The 20,053-nt window shown below is 40.7% G+C and overlaps 1 protein-coding gene across 20 annotated transcripts in view; it reads left to right on the top strand.

Annotated features, from left to right (window-relative positions):
- LOC123791278 (ral guanine nucleotide dissociation stimulator-like) overlaps positions 1 to 20,053 on the top strand; it is a 74,451-nt gene that overhangs the window by 48,074 nt on the left and 6,324 nt on the right. For 13 of the 20 annotated variants that reach the window (XM_087860530.1, XM_087860539.1, XM_087860536.1 and 10 more), the window contains 4 exons: positions 599 to 1,042; positions 4,460 to 4,686; positions 14,700 to 16,266; positions 19,194 to 19,342. The gene's annotated coding sequence lies outside the window, so the exon portion shown is untranslated. The other 7 variants (XM_087860527.1, XM_087860537.1, XM_087860532.1 and 4 more) reach the window with 7 other exon arrangements.

Genomic DNA, 20,053 nt, shown 5'->3' with positions numbered 1-20,053 from the left:
CATTGAACTAATGCAAAATTTACTTGAGCTGAAAAAAAGTCATGCCTTAGACTAACAAGGCCTTCGAGTCCCAGGGAGAATTAGCTAAACAGACACAAACCTAAACAGACATAAACCTATTTGACTTTAAGGAATTAAGAGAAAAATTATCAGAGTTCCAGACAGAAACCATAAGTTCCTTCTAGAAAATGAGACAGAGTAGCATTGAATTTTGAATCTAATCTATAACCCTCAGAGCTGAAAGAACTGTCAGTCTGTCTGTCTTTCTCTCTCTGTCTCAGAACCTTGCTTCATATCACATACATAAGCAGATGTCGGATTGATTTAAGTCCTAAATTGATTTAAGGTCTAAGTATTAAAAAAATAATAAAGAATTTAGTAGACAATCTAGGGGAATATATACATTTGGGAAGTGGTAGACCACCTTAGGTAGAGATAAGACCCGCAAGCCACAGAAAAAATGAGGTCCCACTTTACTTTACAAACTTGAAAAAGTTTGCATGTCAAAAGGTACAGTAAAGCCACACTCGGTCAACAGACGGTGAAAAGCATCTGTAACATCAGAGCTGTTAAAAGAGTTCATGCCTCTGATATATAGAGAGTGCCTACAAACCGATGAGAAGACAAACAGCCGATTGAAAAACAGACAAAAGGAGATGAAAGAGAAGTTCACGGAAGAGAAAATAGAAACGACCCTGAATTTCACTGAGCCAGGGAACACCATTAGTTCTGGACCATGCTGAGAGACCTTTATTCACCCATCAGGTAGGCAAAAATTTGTATGAAATCATAGATAAGAAACACAGTCCCATTCTTTGATAAATTTTACATTATATCTTGTGTGATTGTTAAGTCAATTCAAAGTAGTCTGTTTAAAGGCTGTGACTTTTTCCTACCTGGTTTCAAAATTTCAGAAAACCATCACTGAAAATAAGTTTCTCGTTCTTGAAGAATACATTTGGATGATGAAAAGTAGCAAGAATAGCAGATTAACCACGGATTCAAGGTTCCAGTTTTTTTCCTTCGTTGGTCATTCACACTTGTGAGTCATCTACTTTTATTATCTGGCTTTCTTAGTGTCCTAACGGTCTGACCCCCGAATGAGTTTGGATGGTTGTATCATCCTAACAGAAGAAGACTCCATAACTCAAAGTGTCTTAAAGGTAAAAAAGAAGTATTTTAATCTCCTATAGAAGCAGCTCATGGCAGGGCTGGCAGAGAATGTGGGTTATTCACACTCTCTCCATGATTCTGTACAGTTTTCCCTACTCTGCCCTTTCCCTCTGGCAGGGTTGGCTTCCACTCCCTGCTGATTGTAAGACGGCGGCCAGCATCAGGGGCACTGCCTTCCTTGTTCGTGTTCAGAGACAACCCAGATATTTCTGTAAAGCTCTTACCTTTTGTCTGAGTGGGACAACCTAGTTTACTTGTCTCTCCTGGCACAGTAACAAGGCGCTGACTGATTCGAAGCTGGCTATGTGAATGGCCCACGAAACAGAACCGTTCCCTGGTCCTGTGGATGGGGCCAGCTTCCTGTGAGTCACCTGGGCTGCAGGGGAGGAAGCACACAGAGCCCTGGGGTTCCATTAAGGAGGGGGAGTGGATTCTGGCAGACAACTGTCCAGCCCAGCACTGCCACACGCTGCAGATGGCCGTACCTAGAAATGGTCACCGCCATCGTATAGACTCTCAGTAGGCCTCACAGTGAGTTGTTATAGTAGTCTTCTAGTGCCATTGCAGCAAATGACAAACTTTCAGTGGCTTGAAACAATGCATTTTATGACCTTGCAGCTCTGGAAGTCAGAAGTTCAAAATCAGTCTCGGTGTGGTAAAATCAAGGTGTTGGCAGGTGTGCGGCTCTGCCTTCTGGAGGCTCTCGAGGAGAATCCATTTTCTTGCCTTGTCCAGCTTCTAGAGGCTTCCTGCATTCCCTGGCTTATGGCCCTTCATCATATCACCTTTTCTCCCTCTGTTTCCATCTTCCCATGGCCTTGTGTCTGATCCTCCTGTCTCCTTATGGATACTCATGATTACATTGGGGCCACCCAGATGATCCAGGATAATCGCTCCCTCTCACACCTGAATTTAATCACACCTTCTAAATCCCATTTGCCGGGTAAGGTAAGATACTCAAAGGTTCTGGGGATTAGGGCATGGACATCTTTGGGGGGGGGGGGGTCATTATTCAGCTAATCAGCTCCCTCCTGTACTCCTGTTTGTGCCTCGCAGCTGTGTTTCCCGCCTCATCTCACATGTGTCTCCTGTGTTTCTCTCTTCATTTGCATTGTACATGAGAAAAAGCAGCAATTTAAACAATTGAATAAGATTCTGGAGACAGAGTTGCAGGAATAAAAGCACATATAATTTCATTTGTCTCCTGAAAGTTTTTGTTTGGAATTTGAAATTTAATATAATTTTGCCTATGTAAAGTGAATATTAGTGAAACAGTTGATCCGAAATCTCTTTTCAAAGAATATACTGTTCTTGTAAAAGCCCTTCAAAACAATATTTTAAGTGCTGTTTCCAAATGGAGTTTATACTTTTGCCCTTATTATTGTATTGAAGGTCTGTTTGAGGGTGTGTGTGTGTGTGTGTGTGTGTTTTCCCAAAGTGAATTTGCTTCGGGATCTACTAATACCTTTAATTTTTCACCAGGGAGGAGATGAATTAGTGCATCTTCTAGACTAAGTTTTCTTAGCACTTGGAGAATCTGGTATAACAAATATTCATGGGAGAACGGAAGGACAGTGGCTCTTACATCCCATATACTTTTGACAGCAACAGCATAAACCTGAACAAACTGTACATTCTTGGTGCATCACTTCAGCTGAAAATGTGTTCTGTGAAGTATTCTTTAGTCCTTAGTAATTCATTTTTGTATGAGATAAAAGTACTTCAACATACATTAGAGAAAGCAGAGTGGTGATTTTAAAATTTCAGCAGTGACCATTTTTTAGCAGTTCTATCAGCATATTAATTGACGTTAAAACCCATCAAAGCCCATTTGGGAATGAAAAAGAAAGTTTGAGATGGTTCAGTTTTGTGTATGATATTTGTATTTATTTGTATGATAACACTTAGTTATACTTTTATTAAGTCTCAGTGCACCATTCAATAATGATTCATGGGCTGTGGGTTTCCTGAAATTGTATTTCATGGAATGAGCAGTTAGAAAAAGTGAATCTGCACAGCCAAGGAAACAGTCAAAAAAACTAAGAGGCAGGGGCGCCTGGGTGGCACAGCGGTTAAGCGTCTACCTTCGGCTCAGGGCGTGATCCCGGCGTTATGGGATCGAGCCCCACATCAGGCTCTTCTGCTGTGAGCCTGCTTCTTCCTCTCCCACTCCCCCTGCTTGTATTACCTCTCTCACTGGCTGTCTCTATCTCTGTCGAATAAATAAATAAAATCTTAAAAAAAAAAAAAACTAAGAGGCAGCCCACGGAATGGGAGAAGATATTTGCAAATGACACTACAGATCAAAGACTGGTATCCAAGATCTACAAAGAACTTCTCAAACTCAATACGCAAGAAACAAACAAATCAAAAAATGGGCAGAAGATATGAAGAGACACTTTTCCAATGAGGACATACAAATGGCTAACAGACACATGAAAAAAGGTTCAACATCATTAGCCATCAGGGAAATTTAAATCAAAACCACACTGGGATACCACCTTATGCCAGTTAGAATGGCAAAAATTGACAAGGGAGGAAACCACAAATGTTGGAGAGGATGTGGAGAAAGGGGATCCCTCCTACATTGTTGGTGCAAATGCAAGTTGGTACAGGCACTTTGGAAAACAGTGTGGAGGTCCCATAAAAAGTTAAAAATTGAGCTACCCTTTGATCCAGCCATTTCACTACTGGGTATTTACCCCAAAGATACAGACATAGTGAAGAGAAGGGCCATATGCACCCCAATGTTCATAGCAGCATTGTCCACAATAGCTAAATCATAGAAGGAGCCAAATGCCCTTCAACAGATTAAGAAGATGTGGTCCATATATACAATGGAATATTACTCAGCTATCAAAAAGAATGATTACATAAATTTTGCAGCAACATGGACGGGACTGAAAGAGATAATGCTAAGTGAAATAAGTCAAGCAGAGAGAGATAATTGTCATATGGTTTCACTCATTTGTGGAACATAAGAAGTAGGAAGATTGGTAGGAGAAGAAAGGGAAAAAGAAAGGGGGATAAACAAAAGGAATGAACCATGAGAGACTATGGACTCTGGGAAACAAACCGAGGGCTTGGGGAGGAGGGGAATGGGATAGGCTGGTGATGGGCATTAAGGAGGCACGTATTGCATGGTACACTGGGTGTTTTACGCAAGTAATGTGTCATGGAACTTTGCATCAAAAACTAGGGATGTACTGTATGGTGACTAACATAATATAATAAAAAATATTATTATTAAAAAAAAGACAAAGAAGTGGTAATGGCTTTCTTCCAGACCGTTGGTGGTGGCGTGGGGCAAGAGATGGTGGCAGAGCTGGATGGCGGCGGCCTGTAGAGCCGGAGAAAAACCATTCCAACAGCAGCACCTTGTCTGACCGAAGACTCAGCAACTCCAGCCATTGTAGCATTGAGGAAGAGCACCGCCCCGTGTATGAAATGGTGCAGCGGATTCTCTTGTCAACGCGAGGTTATGTCACCTTTGTGAATGAAGTCTTTCATCAGGTTAGTGTGTGTCTGTGTGTGTGTGTGTGTGTGTGTGTGTGTGTGATAAGTTCATGAAATTGAAGAGACTTGTTCTTGTTCTTTTGCGCATAGTCCTGCAAGAAATACTACTGATGAGTTGGGCTACATTACTGGACTGAATAATGATCCCTCTAATCCTGCTTTTAATTTGTCATGTGGAGTGTTGTGATTTTGTGTATGATTCTTTAAGATTTTGTTTTTGTAAAATTCCTACATGTGGAGGGGAAATTCTATATCTGAGCAAATCATTCCAAAAATACCCTCACGTGTCGGTAAGAAACTTGAAACCCAGAGGTAGGTGGGAAGAAAGCTCTTGCCGAATACTCATCAACCAATGAACATGGCAAAGAGGAGCCCCAGGCTGGTGTTGTCCCAAGGGCCAGAGGGAGCTCTGTGGAGGCTCTGCAGATGGTTGTACTTTCCCTGCAAACACGCATGGCATGAACGTGTGATTGAAGTATTTATGACGTAAGAGGAAAAAGTTGGGTGGGGAGGGGAATAAGGGGAAAGCAAGGGATGACGCTGGTACAGCACCCTGGTGGTGGCCACTGTGGTGAGTGAAAAGGGAGGGGAAGTACAAACAAGAAAGCAGGTGCAAGTGCGGAAGAAGATGGCAGAGAGAGACCAGAGGCCAGGCAACGATTAGCAGCCCTGAGCTACAACCGGGGCTGGCTCTGCCCCCCCAGGGGCATTGTCCAGAGACATTTTTGGTCATCACAACTGGAGAGAGGGCAATGCTGCTGGCATCTAGTGGGTAGTAGCCAGTGATTATCCTACAGGCATAGGACAGGGCCTGCACTAGCCCACGACAGGAAACATCAGGCCTCAAATGTTAGTCGTGCTGCTGTGGAGAAACTCTGACAGAGGAAACAGAACCCGTGGTGCAGCGGAGAAAACAGCAGACCTGTGGTGTGGGCTGGAGCCACTGGCCACCTGCATCTTGGTACCGGTGCCCTGGGAGACAGAGCCTGGCTCTTTTGTGGGTGTGTGCATGTGATGGGGACTAGCTGTTGAGTCTGGGCACACGCACAGAAGGTGAGGCCCCTGAATGGCAGAGACCTGTGGTCCGTGGGGAGAAGGGGAGGAGCCCTGTGCACACACGTGACCGGTGCATGTGCAGTATGAAGAGCTTTCCGAGGAGGGGCAAGACTTCTAGATAGCGATGAACCCTTTCACTTCTGAGACTGTCATTAAGGAAAAATCAACCAACAATGAAAGTCCCAGTGTAATCCACAGCAATCTGGAGGTGTTCACGTATTTTGTATTTTAGTGAATAAAAAGGTTGGACTTAAGAAAATATTAGTGTAATATTCTCACTCCCTGACTGTGTCTTCTCTGTCTCATTTCTTTGCCCCTGTTTTCTTTGACCCCAGATTCCAAGAATTGACCAAGTTCTGGGCTTGAGCCTCTTCTGCTGTAACTCCACGCTTGCCTCCTTCGGGCTCGGAGCCAGCAGCCATTTGGCGTGAGACTCTCACTCAAGCTTTTTGTCTGGACCTTGCTTCTTGTTTGCACACTTGCCTTTTAAAATGCCCCCTGGTGACCTTGTCTGACATTCTAGTGGTGTCTTAATGATGACGAGGCCAGAGCTGAGCTTATTTTCTTCCCTAACATCAGCTTCTCCTCATGACTTGACCACTTGTTTAACAGGGCTTGTGTTCTTGTGTGCGTATTAATTTCAGCCCTCCCGTGCTTCTCGTCTCCAGCTCCTCCAGTGAGCCATCCCTGGACAAGCCATGCAGGGGGCTTTCTCACTCCTGCTCCCTCCTTTTCCTTTGGCCGTGGTTAGCAGCATGCTCCCTGGAGCCCCGCACCTGCTGTGTCATCCCTTTCTAGCCTATACTGTATATGTCATGCTGACAAAACATTGTTTTATCATAATAGTCCAGGACTTAAAAATCTACCCTAGTCTGTCCATTAACGTTGCCCTGTTGCGTTCCTGTTGTACCCACGGAAGGTACTTGGTAACCATTTAATTTGAGTTGAAGTCAGCAAGGTCATATAATTTAGGATAGAGGTCATATTCTTTATAGAGTAAAGGACTAGATCATAGTATTTCAGGCTTTGTTGATCACACGGACTCTGTTACAGCTATTTAGCTCTGTCTTTGTAGTGAGAAAGGAGACATGGACAACACATAACGAAGAAGCGTGGCTGCGTTCCCGGGGAACTTTATATAGGAAAGTCACTTGGCAGGCTGGATTTGGATGACAGGCCATACTTTGCAGGCCCTGATCTGTAGCAATGTTTTAAGCTCTTGGATGCCAGTGCTTACTATAAGACTAGATATGATTGACAAAGCTTGTAAATTTTGCACACGAGATAATGCTAAACTGATGTGGTTTTACCTTTATTGTGTAAACTGTTAATTTACTATATGGAAAGTTTTGTCTGCATCCATTATTGACATTGCACCGCTGGCAGAGGGTGCTCTAAATTCTGCATGCCATTTAGTCCTCACTCCAATCTAAATTCAGTTCAGAAGTAGCTTGGGCCAAGTAGGTAACTGCAGACTACTTATGACCGAACTTCTGAGACATCTTTGTGCCGTGAAGCCAAAAAACATTTTATTTACACCTTCTCATTATTCTTCATCAAATCTAATTTGAAAGCATGTATGTGAAATTTAAAATGTAAGGGTTGTGCATGTGAAAATACTAAGTAGAGATTCTTGAAGGGGCGTGGGTTTTAACATTGCATTCTATTGCCCTCTTGAGGTCAATGATGTATTATTCTTTTTTGGGGGGGCGGGATTTTTTTGTCTGTTCTTTTTTTTTTTAATTAATAATATTTTTTTTATTCTATTATGTTAGTCACCATACAGTACATCCCTAGTTTTTGATGTAAAGTTCCATGATTCATTACTTGCGTATAACACCCAGTGCACTATGCAATACGTGCCCTCCTTAATACCCATTACCAACCTATCCCATTCCCCCATCCCCCTCCCCTTTGAAGTCCTCAGTTTGTTTCCCAGAGTCCATAGTCTCTCATGTTTCATTCCCTCTTCTGTTTACCTTCCCTTTCTTCTCCTACGGATCTTCCTGCTTCTTATGTTCCATAAATGAGTGAAACCATATGATAATTGTCTTTCTCTGTATTGTTCTTTTCAGGATGGCAAAATGTGACTTGTTTCCTAGTGATTTCGTTTTCAATTTTAAAGTGTTCATTGACTATTTAATATTTAGGCCTAAAGGCCATTAAAGTTTAAAATGTACATTCAGGAAGCTCGTGTTCTCAGTGAAGGAGGTAAGATGTGTGTGTATGCACCAGAGAACAGTGCATGATGGAAGAAGGTCAGATGTCCATGGGTGTGGTGTCGAAATAAATGCTGACAAGGGGCCCCGAGCGCAGAGAGGCTCGTGACAGGGGCTAACTGTGCAAGTCTCCTTGGCCTGGATGGTTCGGTAGGTTGCAGGCAGTGGAAATAGATGGTAAATGAGGGGAGATGAGGTTCAGTGGTGCTCAGGGCAGCCTCAGTTTACTGCTGCCCCCAGCAGGCAGGCTAACAGTGAGTGGTAGAAGCTTCAGGTGGGGCAGTTCTGGTCTCGGGGTCACTCCGCTGGAAACTTGTCTTCTTACCAGTGTTTTTCTTACCTGTTGTGACCATTTGTAGGTCATGAAATCACTTATCAAAAGCCAGTCTTTTGGGGCGTTTGGGTGGCTCAGATGGGTAAGCGTCTGCCTTCAGCTCAGGTCATGATCTCCAGGTCCTGGGATCAAGCCCCACACTGGGCTCCCAGCTCAGCGAGGAGTCTGCTTCTCCCTCTCTCTCTCTCCCCCTGCTTGTGCTCTGTCTCTCTCTCCCAGATGAATAAATACAATCTTTAAAAAAAAGGCCAGTATTGTTTTAAAATAATGGAATAGAAGAGAATAGGATGGACTGAAACATTTCAGAGTACCCTGCATATTCTAAGGATTAGTATTTCTTTGTAAACCTTCTAAAACAACATTTATTATCCAAATGCATATATGCTTCTGTAAAATGTCTTACTTAGGTAATGGGTCTGAAAAGTTCAAAGCACTGCTCTAAAGGTTATTTGTCGATTATGTTGTTTTGTTGGTGTTGGTTTTGTTTTAAAAAATAACTTTATTTTTAAAAAAGTGAATATTCATTAGACAAATAGAGTCCCAAGCCAATCACTCAAAATACTGCCATTAAGCAACCCCTGTTGATGTTTGTAGAGTATCATTCCAGGTATTCCTGCATGTGTCTATTTGACTGCTGGCCTGGCTAGCTAGAGAAGCAAATAAGAGCCTGGCAGAGAGGAGATGGGTAAGGCAGGATATAAACAGAGAGCAGCCTGGCAGACAGACAGGAAGGCTTACAGAGGAGCTGATGGACATAAACAAACTGGCAGGCAGGCATAGAAGATGAGACAGGTAGGTGTAGACAGGCCAGCTGGCAGAGGTGGAAGTGAGCAGGGAGGTGTAGATGGACAGGTGCGTAGGTGCAGACAGACAGGCAGACAGAGAATTTGGCAGGCAGTTAAAGATGGACAGGGGCGCCTGGGTGGCACAGCGGTTAAGCGTCTGCCTTCAGCTCAGGGCGTGATCCCGACATTATGGGATCGAGCCCCACATCAGGCTCCTCTGCTATGAGCCTGCTTCTTCCTCTCCCACTCCCCCTGCTTGTGTTCCCTCTCTCACTGGCTGTCTCTCTCTGTCAAATAAATAAATAAAATCTTTAAAAAAAAAAAAGATGGACACGCAGGCAGCCAGCCATGGATGGGTGAAGGTAAAACCAGACAGAGGTTGACTGAGGTAAAGGCAGAGACAATGGGAGGGTATGTGGAGGCACCGGGGTGGGGGTGAAGGATTGACAGGTAACTTTATGACAATGGAATCTTAATTCTTAATGATGCTTTTGTGCGTTTTTAATGAAGAGCTCTGAATTTTATTTTATTTGAATTTGACAGCAGAAAAAATAAAGAGAAACAGAATTGTAGAAATTCAAATAAACATTTCCTTTAACACAAGAAATATTAATTACCAAAATATTTATCTATAATGAGAAGATTAAAATCACATTAAGGTGGTGGCATCAGTTTTTATCCCCGTGGTGTAATTTTAGATAGCACTTATTGATTTCTTAAGAAATCTGAAGAAATTATCAGCCTGGTATTTTCTTCAGCCTCCTGTTCCCATCCACTTATTTCATTATATTATCAATTGTGAGCCTGAATTTACTATTATTTGCAGTCAGTTTTGGAATTCTGATGTGCAGAGTTGTTCAGTCTTGGTTCTGAATTTAGCTACACTCTCCTCCTGGTGTCCTGAGTCCTAACATGCTTGCTTTGATGCACTTCTTGGATGGCCTTGTTTTGTCATTGAGTGGGTGTTTTCAAGAAGGTGTCTTGAGGCTCTAGTCCCTGAGTTCGTTTGTGATGAGGAATGTTTCCCTTTTGCTTTTCCACATGAAAAACAGTTTAACTGGGTATAATAATTTCAGATCACCCTTTCTTCCAATTAGGAATTTTCAAGTCAAAACTTTCCTAGAATTTTCAGTATGAATACCTTCAACATGTTTAAAGTAATAAAAGACAACTTGGAAATGTTTCCAGGAAACAAGAAATTATAACAAACGACTAAGCAGATTTGAATAATAAGGAAACAGAACTCCTAGAGATGAAAAAAAAAAAAAGTAATAATTGAAATAGTAAAGGAAAACCTTAGTGGGTGAGTTTAATAGCAGGTTAGGTACAGCTGAGGACTGAATAAACAGAATGACAGACCTGAAGAAATTATCCCAACTGTCCCCCAGAGAGACAAAGATGAAAAATACGAGAGGTCGAGACATGGAGAATACGGTGAGAAGGTAGGAAGCGTGTGTTCCATTCTTCTCTATCCTTATTTTTTTGATCTGCTGTTCTGCAAGTTACTGAGAATATCCTACTATAACTGTGGATTGGTCTATTTTTTTTCAAAGTCTATCAGTATTTGCTATACACACACACACACACACACACATATATATATATATATATATTTGAGGCAAAATTATTAGTTTCAGTATGGATTCACAAATGTCATATGTTCCTTTGAACTGTTTCTTTCATCAGGAAGAATTTTTTCTCTTTATTAATACTTTTTTTTTCCTTTTGGGCCTCAAAGTCAGTCTTGCCTATTCTTAATATAGCTCTACCAGTTTTCTTTTGGTTAGTGTTTGCATGGTGTATCTCTCTCTTTTTACTTTCAACCTCTCTACATCCGGATGTTTTTGGCGTCCCCTTATAAATGGCATATGGTCTTTTAATAGTTATTAAAATCGAACCTTATAATTTCTATCTTTTGATTGGAGCATTATTCCCTTTACAGTTGACATAACAACTACTGTAATGGTGTATAAGTTCACTATCTTACTTTCTGCTCTCTAATTGTATTGCTGATTGTATTGAATTCTCTCAGGCTGGTTGTTTTTAGCATCCCGTTTTTCTCTTCAAGCTTAGTGTTTTTACACTCATTTGTAATATTTTATTGTTTGCATCCCTAACTTAAAATCTAGCATTAATTTCAACTTTTACCCTGTAAGTATGCACTCCAGTTCCATTTATTCCTTCTCAGTTCATATGCCCCTGCTATGTACAGATTTGCCTCAACTCACAATGCAGTTCTGTCCCGATAAAGCCATCAGAAGTTGAAAATAGAGTAAGTCAGAAATGCATTTAATACACCTACCCTACCGAACATCATAGCTAAGCCTCACCGACCCTGAGCATGCTCAGAACATTTACTTTAGCCTACAAGTTGGGCGATCTCATCTAACACAAAGCCTAGCTTATAATAAAGTGTTAAATATCTCATGGAATTTATTGGATACCATACTAGAAGTGAAAAAGAGAATGGTTATATGGGTACAAAATGGTAGTAAGTGTATCAGGTGTTTATCCTTGCGATCCCAGGGCTGACTGAGAGCTGTAGCCACTGCCACCGCCCAGCGCCACAAGAGAGTGTCATACTACATATCCCTAACCCAGGAAAAGATCAAAATTCAAAGTACAGTTTCTACTGAATATGCGTGACTTTCGCACTGTCATAACGTTGAAAACTTCTGAGTTGAACTGTCCTAAGTTGAGGACCATCTGTATTTGAATTCCATATTATGAATATATTATTTATATGTATACACATATATTATCTCTTTCATATTTATTATTTTACCCAGTTTTATTCTTTTATATATATATATTCATATATATATATTTTATCCAATTAGAGTTATCCAAATAATTACCTGTTTATTGCACTTTCATCTCTTCCTAAATCTCTGATCCAGAATTATTTTCCTTCTGCCTAAAGAATAACTTTTAGTATTTCCCTTAGGTCAGATCTCCTGGTAAAAGTTTTTCTCATTTCTGTATCTGAAAATTTCTCTATTTTGCTTTTGGTTTTGAAGTGCAGTTTTTCTGGATATTGAATTCTACCCGGGCAGCTGTTCTCTCTTTGCACATTGAATATTTGTTGCATTGTCTTTGAGAAGTCATGTGAGGTCACGTGGTAGCTCCTTTGGAGGAAATGTCTCTTTTTTCCTCTGGAAGCTTGTAAGATTTTCTGATTGTTCTTGGTTTTCAGCACTTTTACTGTAAGGTACTCTGTATTTACCCTGCTTGTTTGTGATTCTTGAGTCTGTGGATTGACATCTTTTACCAATTTTGGCAAAATTCTCGGGCATTCTCTCCTCAAATATCATATCTGCCCTCTTTTGCTAATCTTCTTTCCTTGTGCCTCTGCAGCCAAGTATAGGAGCAGCTTTTCATTGTGTTCTCTCTCTTGCCTTCCTTTCTGAGTAGGCCGTCCTTTCGTCTCACCGTGCTTCACTCTGGGTGTTTCCTTTGGTTTTTTCATCCTGTTTTCAGCTATGTCCATTCTGTTGTCAATCCATACCCACTGAGTTTTTCATTTTGGTTATTTTATTTTTCAATTCCATTTCCATTTCTTTTTGAAACTTTCTTTATCCTGATCTCCTATGTCTTTAAAGTATTGTCTGGTTTTTATTGTGGTGTTGTTAATGTTGACTTCTTTTCTCATATTTCTGATTTTTAATGAATATGCTACGTATCATATTAACCAGACAGTTTGTACAAATCATTTGGGTTTTACTGTGACCTTATTTTCCTACAGAGAACGTTTCTCTTTGCTTCTTACGAGGAGGATAACATGATATACCTTTGATTTTGGATTTGGATTACCTCATTGTCTACATTTGTCCAAACTCATCACATGGTTCACTTAACATTTGTGCATTTCCTGATTTATAAATTTTATGTAAAGTACCATAAAGAAATTTTGAACTGTAAGGAAGTGATATGCATGTTGAAATGTTTAGGGGTGAAATGTACTGATGTTTGCAGATTTCTTTGCAATGCATCAAAAATAAAATGGGTTGAAAGAAGGATAAATAGGGGTGGGTTGATAGGTATGTGGTAAGAAAATCTAGCAAATGCTAATGGTAGAATCTAGGCGGCAGTACATGGTATTCACTTTAAAGTATTTCTACTTTATTGTATGTGTTAAAATATTTGTAATACAATTTGGAACAACATTAGACTGGGACAACATTGTACTTTGTCATATTCTTCTTTGTCTTTGTTGATTGTTCTTGAGATACAAGTCAGAATATTTGTTACATTGATATGTTACCTTCTTGTTATAACACAGACTCCTCTATTCTGGAATTTGATGTGACATCAATGGAAATATATATATTGCATGAATCCTTGTTACACTAAAGTCTGCCTGTCATTGGATCCTGTAGCGTGAACATTAAGGACAGTATGAAATCTCTGAATCTTGAGATTTCAAGACCTAGAATCATCGCTAACTTACTTTGTAACCTTGGGAAAATATCTCATGTGTTCTGAGCCTCAGCTTAATTTTTCATCTATGGAATGAAAACACTTCTGTAGTATTGAGTTCCTCTCTTTGTGTTTACCCCTCAGTCAGAAATATTCCTTAGAGCTAATACTCAAAAGGCAAATACATTTCTCCTTTACCGTTTTGTTTATATGTTTGGAATCTTACATTAAATCAGAAGTCTTACATGCATATGTGTAAAGAGAGTCTGTAATGTTCAAAAGTTCATGGGGTGCTCTGTGGCTCAGTCAGCTAAAGTCTGACTCTTGGTTTTGGCTCAGGCAGTGATCTCAGCATCATGGTATTGAGCCCCATGTCAGGCTCTGTGCTCAGTGCTGGAGTCTGCTTGCTCTCTCCCTCATCCTCTGCCCTTCCCCTGCTGGGCACATGCTCTCTCTCTCTCTCTCTCTCTCTCTCTCTCTCTCAAATAAATGTGAGAAATCGGAAAAAAGAAAGTTCACATCAATGTGCACAGTGCTACAGCTGGCCAGAGGCTCTCTTTCATGTGTTTTCTGTGAGCCGCATTCACTAGCATACCAGTGAGTACAGACACCTGAGTACAGTCTTGACTCATTGGTATGCTGGTGAATGTGGGCTCCCAGAAAGGGATGGTAAGGTGGAAGGGAGGGGCGAAAAAGAAGGAAGGAAGAGAAAGACAAAGGGGAAGAAAAAAGAAAGGCTCCAATTATTAGCATTTGCCAACTTCTGTGGTGTAAATAATCCTTCTGTCACCAGCATGACATCCCTGCACATGGAGTTAGGCGGAGGAGTGACAGTTGGCTGCAGCTGGCTGCAGTAGTCTGTCTGTTGTCTTATACTCAATTTCTAATTCATTGGGTTGTATAACTGTTATGGTTTATATAGCCACTTAAAGTATCTGTGTAGGCGTGCATGTTGGCTATTTTTGTGAAAAAAATATTCAGAATACAGAAGTTATTTTTAAATTGCATGACATTTTCTGGCCCAATTGAAAATGCCTTTTCTCTTCAGCAAGTTTGGTGTGCACAAAAATATCTGGCTCCGTATGTTTCAGAGGAAAGTCTGAACTTGGTGGTGGTGATTAGAAATGTCTGTTATGCGTCTGTTACAGTGATCTGAGCAGGTGTGGAGTTAAAGGGAGTCTTCTCTTTTTATTTTAGGCATTTTTGTTGCCTTCCTGTGACATCGCTGTAACAAGGAAGGTAGTTCCAGTGTACAGAAAGTGGATTCTCCAGGACAAACCTGTGTTCATGGAAGAACCAGATAAAAAAGAAGCTGCCCTAGAAGATGCTGAAAAATTAGGATTTTCAGAGACTGACAGCAAAGAGGTAATACGTTGTCGCTTGTTTCAGCTGGGAGTACACGTATTTTAGCAAAGTCTACCCGATCGGGCGAGGGTGCCAGTCAGTGGGGCACAGGCCGGCGGGGCTCTTTTATCGTAGTTGCTTCTCTCCAGTTGCTGAGTTCCGTGAGGACCTGCTTCAGTGAGGCTGCTTCTGGGCTGTCTTCAGGATCATTGGTCACCTCCTTCCCCTCAGGCTAGGTCCGGCTGTGCATGGCACCTTTGTCATTCACTGTGGCGGCAGACTTGTTTTATGAACCATTGTATGTTCACACGTCTGCGTGTGAGACTAAAAATGTCACTGCAGTATTGGTATTGACATGTTTAAACAAATAGCATTTGAGAAACTAAATTTAGAATGTTTTGGCAGTCTTGTCTTGTGCAGTGGCCTGCCCAGAGCAGCCGAAAGGACTAACCCAATAATGAGTGCTATCTCTTCTCTTAAGAAGCCTCACTTCAGGGCTGGGTGCTGTCCTCAGAGTGAGTGCTGCTGGAATGGAACTTTTCGTCCTGGTTAGGTAAAGCTAGAGGCTGGATAAACCTAAAACGACACAGTGGGATCTCTTCCTGAAACAAAATATCTGTCATATTTCTATTTCTGGCATGCTGTTTTGAAACTAGTCTGAGAAATTATTTTTTTTAAGATTTTTATTTATTTATGTGACAGAGAGACAGCCAGCGAGAGAGGGAACATAGCAGGGGAGTGTGAGAAGAAGAAGCAGGCTCCCAGCGGAGGAGCCCGATGTGGGACTCGATCCCGGAACACCGGGATCACGCCCTGAACCGAAGGCAGACGCTTAAGCACTGTGCTACCCAGGCGCCCCTGAGAAATTATTTCTAAAAGTGGGTGTTGCAGCAATTAACAACAAACATTTAAGACTATTTGTAATCAAAGGCATATCACTTTTAAATATCTGTATTAATTCCATAATTTTTGATTTTTTAATATTGGTGAAATCATTTTAATAACTGGTCATGAGGTCAAAATGAATAGATAAGCAAATGGAATTTATCACACATTTTAAAGGTCTGTTTTAGAGACTCATTCAGTCACTGGACCTGCGTTTATTTCTTCAGCACATACTAAACACTAGGCACTGTTTGAGGTGCTGGAGGTGGTGAACAAAATGGAAAAAAGACTCGCCCTTCTAAAACCTCTATTCTCATGAATTTTGGTGAGTGTAAGGAATTAAATATGTGAACATGTACTTCTTCCCCCTCCGTTAACTGGTTTTTATCTTCTAAAGACCTCATCTGACGGTTCTCGTCATAAGCGATCTTCCAGTTGGGGACGAACATACTCCTTCACGAGTGCAGTGAGCAGAGGATGTGTGACGCAAGAAGAAAATAAGAACGGGAAAGCCAGGGCCCAGGCTATGCTGCAGGTACGTGGCTGCCCGGAAACATAAAGACCTCCGGTTGGAGTCCATTTGAACATTTTGTTTATTGTGATAGCATCATTAAAGTACGGGGATATTTGTATCTACCTGTCAGTAAACAGCTCTTAAGTTCTCATTCTGAGTTTTCTTCCTGACCGCTCATCTTCAGTTTGTAAAGATTCTTTTCTAGTCGAAGGAGACCTATGAGCTGGTTGCAGTTTTTGAGAGGGATTATTACGCAGTGAATGTGAAATGACTGAGATCTAAATCTTAAAAATCATGTCCTGAACACATATGGGGAGTTAGTCCGTCATCTGGACTCTAATTTGCAAGACAAGCATGGTGATTCTATAATCCCATAAAGAATATTCTTCTTAAAAATTGCCTGTTTGATGATAAATGCTCTACTTTTTAAATCTTTATCTGTATGAGTATTTAAATAGAACCAGTGCCATTTGGGAACATTGGAAAGAACAACTTTGGCTGATCACTTAATCTTCCCAGACCTCAGGATTTTACCTCAAAAATGGGGATTGGGAGATTGATTACCTCTTGGCTCCCATCTAGGTGGAAGGTTGTTAGGTCTCTAAGTGAAAACACAGAATGCCTCTTTTTCCCCTGCTCCCTGGCGCCCACCTTCTACCCCATATCCACCTGAGGTAGCATAGGCATAGCTTGCCTGTTGCCCAATTTTCAATGACATGCTTTTGTCATCCATCTCTCAGTAGGATTCCTTGTCATGGTATCCTTTTTGCTTTCAGGTTCATTAGCAGTTTAATACTCCGTAACTATTGAATCTTCTCATTTTTCAGTGAAAATCAGCAAATAATTTGAAATCAACTTGAAACAAAATGAAGATGATTTTACTTGAGTAGCTTCAAAGAACTCCGGTGCCAGTTGTTAGGAAAATCTGTGCCCTCAGCAGAGAAGTGCATGCCGGAGTCCCTAGCCTGTGTCCCTTGGTATTCCTTGTCCTCCAAGTGGATTGCCATATGCCATCCTCAGCCATCCCACTGCCAGTATCTCCCTAGGTTCAGGAGAGTGTTAATTTGTTTTCTGAAAGGATGAGTTACATCAACTTGGCCAAACCAAGAAAAAATATTTTCCACTTGATTGTAGCACAACAGTGTTAAAAAATGTTTAGTTTGGATTCTAATAGCTGTGTTTGTTCTCTTTGTATCCAGTATCTTTGGTCCTTTCCTTGGTTCATTAGGAAAAAGTGGCCAAGTACAGGTTGAATAAGCTAGTACTCTTCTCCAGTTGCTGTTGAGAGGTACAATTTGGACGTATTAATTTTTTTTTAATTTTTACCTTAACCAGTACTGACATGGTAGTAAGAAAGATTCATGGAGTTGGCATTTTGATCTTTTTTAAAAAAGAAAATGAGCGGAGAATATAATATATGAAGACTCCTCACTTTTACTTGGGAGTATGCAAAGTTTCCAATTCACATCAAGAAACAAAATACCTTGAGTGAAAGATCTGTCTTGCAGCAGATCGTCTATGCCATATGTCTTCCAAAAACATGGCCGCGAGGGGCAGCTGGGTGGCTCAGTCGGTTAAGCCTCCGACTCTTGATCTCTCAGCTCAGGTCTTGATCTCAGTCAGAGTAGTAAAAAAATAAAGTGGCCACTAAAATTATACTACCACTGCTATAGTTGGTTAGTCAAAAAGTTCTTTGTTTTCCTTTTTCCCACTTGAAATCTAGGAAAGTCTTCACAATTGCTGTTATCATCTGTTACCAATTATTACAGTGCTTATTTAGTAATTCTTTCTAGAAAAGTAGGCCCTGACACCTTTTTAATCTTGCACAAGATAATCTTAGAGGCTGTCAATATTTAAATTCATCCACTTGACTTTTGAGCATGTTTATTTTAATTTCTTCGGTCCGTTTGTGCATCTATTTTAAGATGTTGTGTTGATAGATTTCATTCCCAGGTGAGCCAGAGAATTCTGTTTGTTCCCAGATCCTTTGAATTTGTACTGCTGAACACAAGGGAGACTTAAGAAGGCATAGGATCTAGGTAGATGGTACCCATCCACCTTCATTACCAGACTGACAACTCAGTCTCCTAAACTGAAGGGTCACTGGTGTCGTCTGTGTCAGTAGTAACACAGTGTTAACTTTACTGTAGTGCCCCTAAGCAGTCACTTACGACTACGTAATAGGCCACATCTGTGCGTCTCACCATTTTCTACTGAAACACCCCTGACAGGAATGGACAGTGAACTTGTACCCCAAAGGTCTGAGGTAGAGTGTAGAGCTGTTGGCTGGTCATCTAAGTTTTTTTAAATCTGATTTTATCTCAAGAATTCACTTAGGTTTTATATCCTACTGCCTAATATCGTTCTCCTAGTCAAGGTATATGCACCTGGAAGCTATGTACTGTTGACCATGTGGCCGTGCCGGTTTCCTGCCTCCCTACAGCTACTAGAGATCTGCGCCCGTGTTGGGTGGTGCTGGCCGTGCTTCCTACCTGCAAAGTTCATGTGCTGGGAGATTCCACAGCAATCAGATGGTTTTTCCCAGCCACTGTCTGACCACTGCTCCTCTTCCTCTCCCCGTCCCCGACCCCAAAATTTCTCACCCAGAAGCAGTGATCCTATCTTACTGTTTTCCCCTTTTCTTTTGAGGTAATGTAAAAAGAAGTCTTCAGAAACTTTTCTGATTCATAAATTTTCTAAAGTTGCACTATTAATTTGTATTAATAATTTTTTTTCTAGGAAAGGTCTTTCAAGTGTGTCAGGTGATTCTAAGAGAAGCATTTTAAAAAATCTTGAGTATGTGTTGGTACCACTTGCCTTAGTTGAAATAACTCAAAGGTGATTGTTTAGTAGAGGGAAATTAATATCATTATCTTTAAGAAAAATTTGTTCAGATTTATGTGTTTAGTTACATTTATATGTTTAATGTAAAATTTGTTGATTTCAAGGTATTTTTGATAAATGCAACAAACGTCTTTTTGTTGGAACCATGTCCTGAACTTCCCATGCTCTTAAGAGAACCAGCTGATGCCTGTAAAGCTGTTTTGATTATTTGTAGGCGCATGATAATGGAGCTTACAATGAATAAAAAGACATGGTAAGTTTATTTCAAATTCATTAATACTGTAAAACAGATGTTTCTCTTTTTCAACATAATAATTAGAACATCAAAGCCTCCACTTACTGATGGCTTTACAAAGTGAACAGTAAGATGATAATCAATCTTCTGTAACAGTTTCTGTGAATTATGAAGAAGGTAAGTATCTAGCACTTTGATAGTTTATTTTTATTATTGGCTTTAAAAATGTTACTGAATGAAAAGTAGTCATATTACTTAATAGTAGATTTTTCCATTTTAAATTGTCATCAGACTGCTTTGTGGAAAAGCAATGTAACTGGTGTTTTCTATCATTCTTCATAAGCCCAGGAGAGGTTGTTAATTGCTCTGAAATGCTGTTAACTGATTTTTATTGCTTCCAATTTGAAGCTTTAAATTCACTTTGGAAAACCAATTATCTGAAATGACAGACTGTCAGAATGACCGAATAATAGTACCGTCAAACATATAGTGGCGCCATGAAAATGTGCTTATGCGAAATGTTTTCATTTTTCTCCTTTGTTTTTGTTTGGTGTCTCTGTGTTTATAATACCCCTGAAAGTACACAGTGCTGTGGGTTTTTCCCATGCCCCCGTCCCATGATAAGCGCATCACTCCAGCTTAGGAGGTGCTTTCAGACATTCTCAGCAACGGAGACCTCAGAGCCACTCTGTAACCCTCTTTCTTCATGCCCCTCAGTTCTGGTTGTAA

The sequence above is a fragment of the Ursus americanus genome, unplaced genomic scaffold (genome assembly GCF_024610735.1).
Source record: "Ursus americanus isolate L20-20 unplaced genomic scaffold, mUrsAme1.1.p SCAF_68, whole genome shotgun sequence".
Classification (NCBI taxonomy): domain Eukaryota; kingdom Metazoa; phylum Chordata; class Mammalia; order Carnivora; family Ursidae; genus Ursus; species Ursus americanus.
The sequence above is the reverse complement of the archived record's forward strand: the minus strand, read 5'-3'. Positions and strand labels throughout refer to the sequence as shown.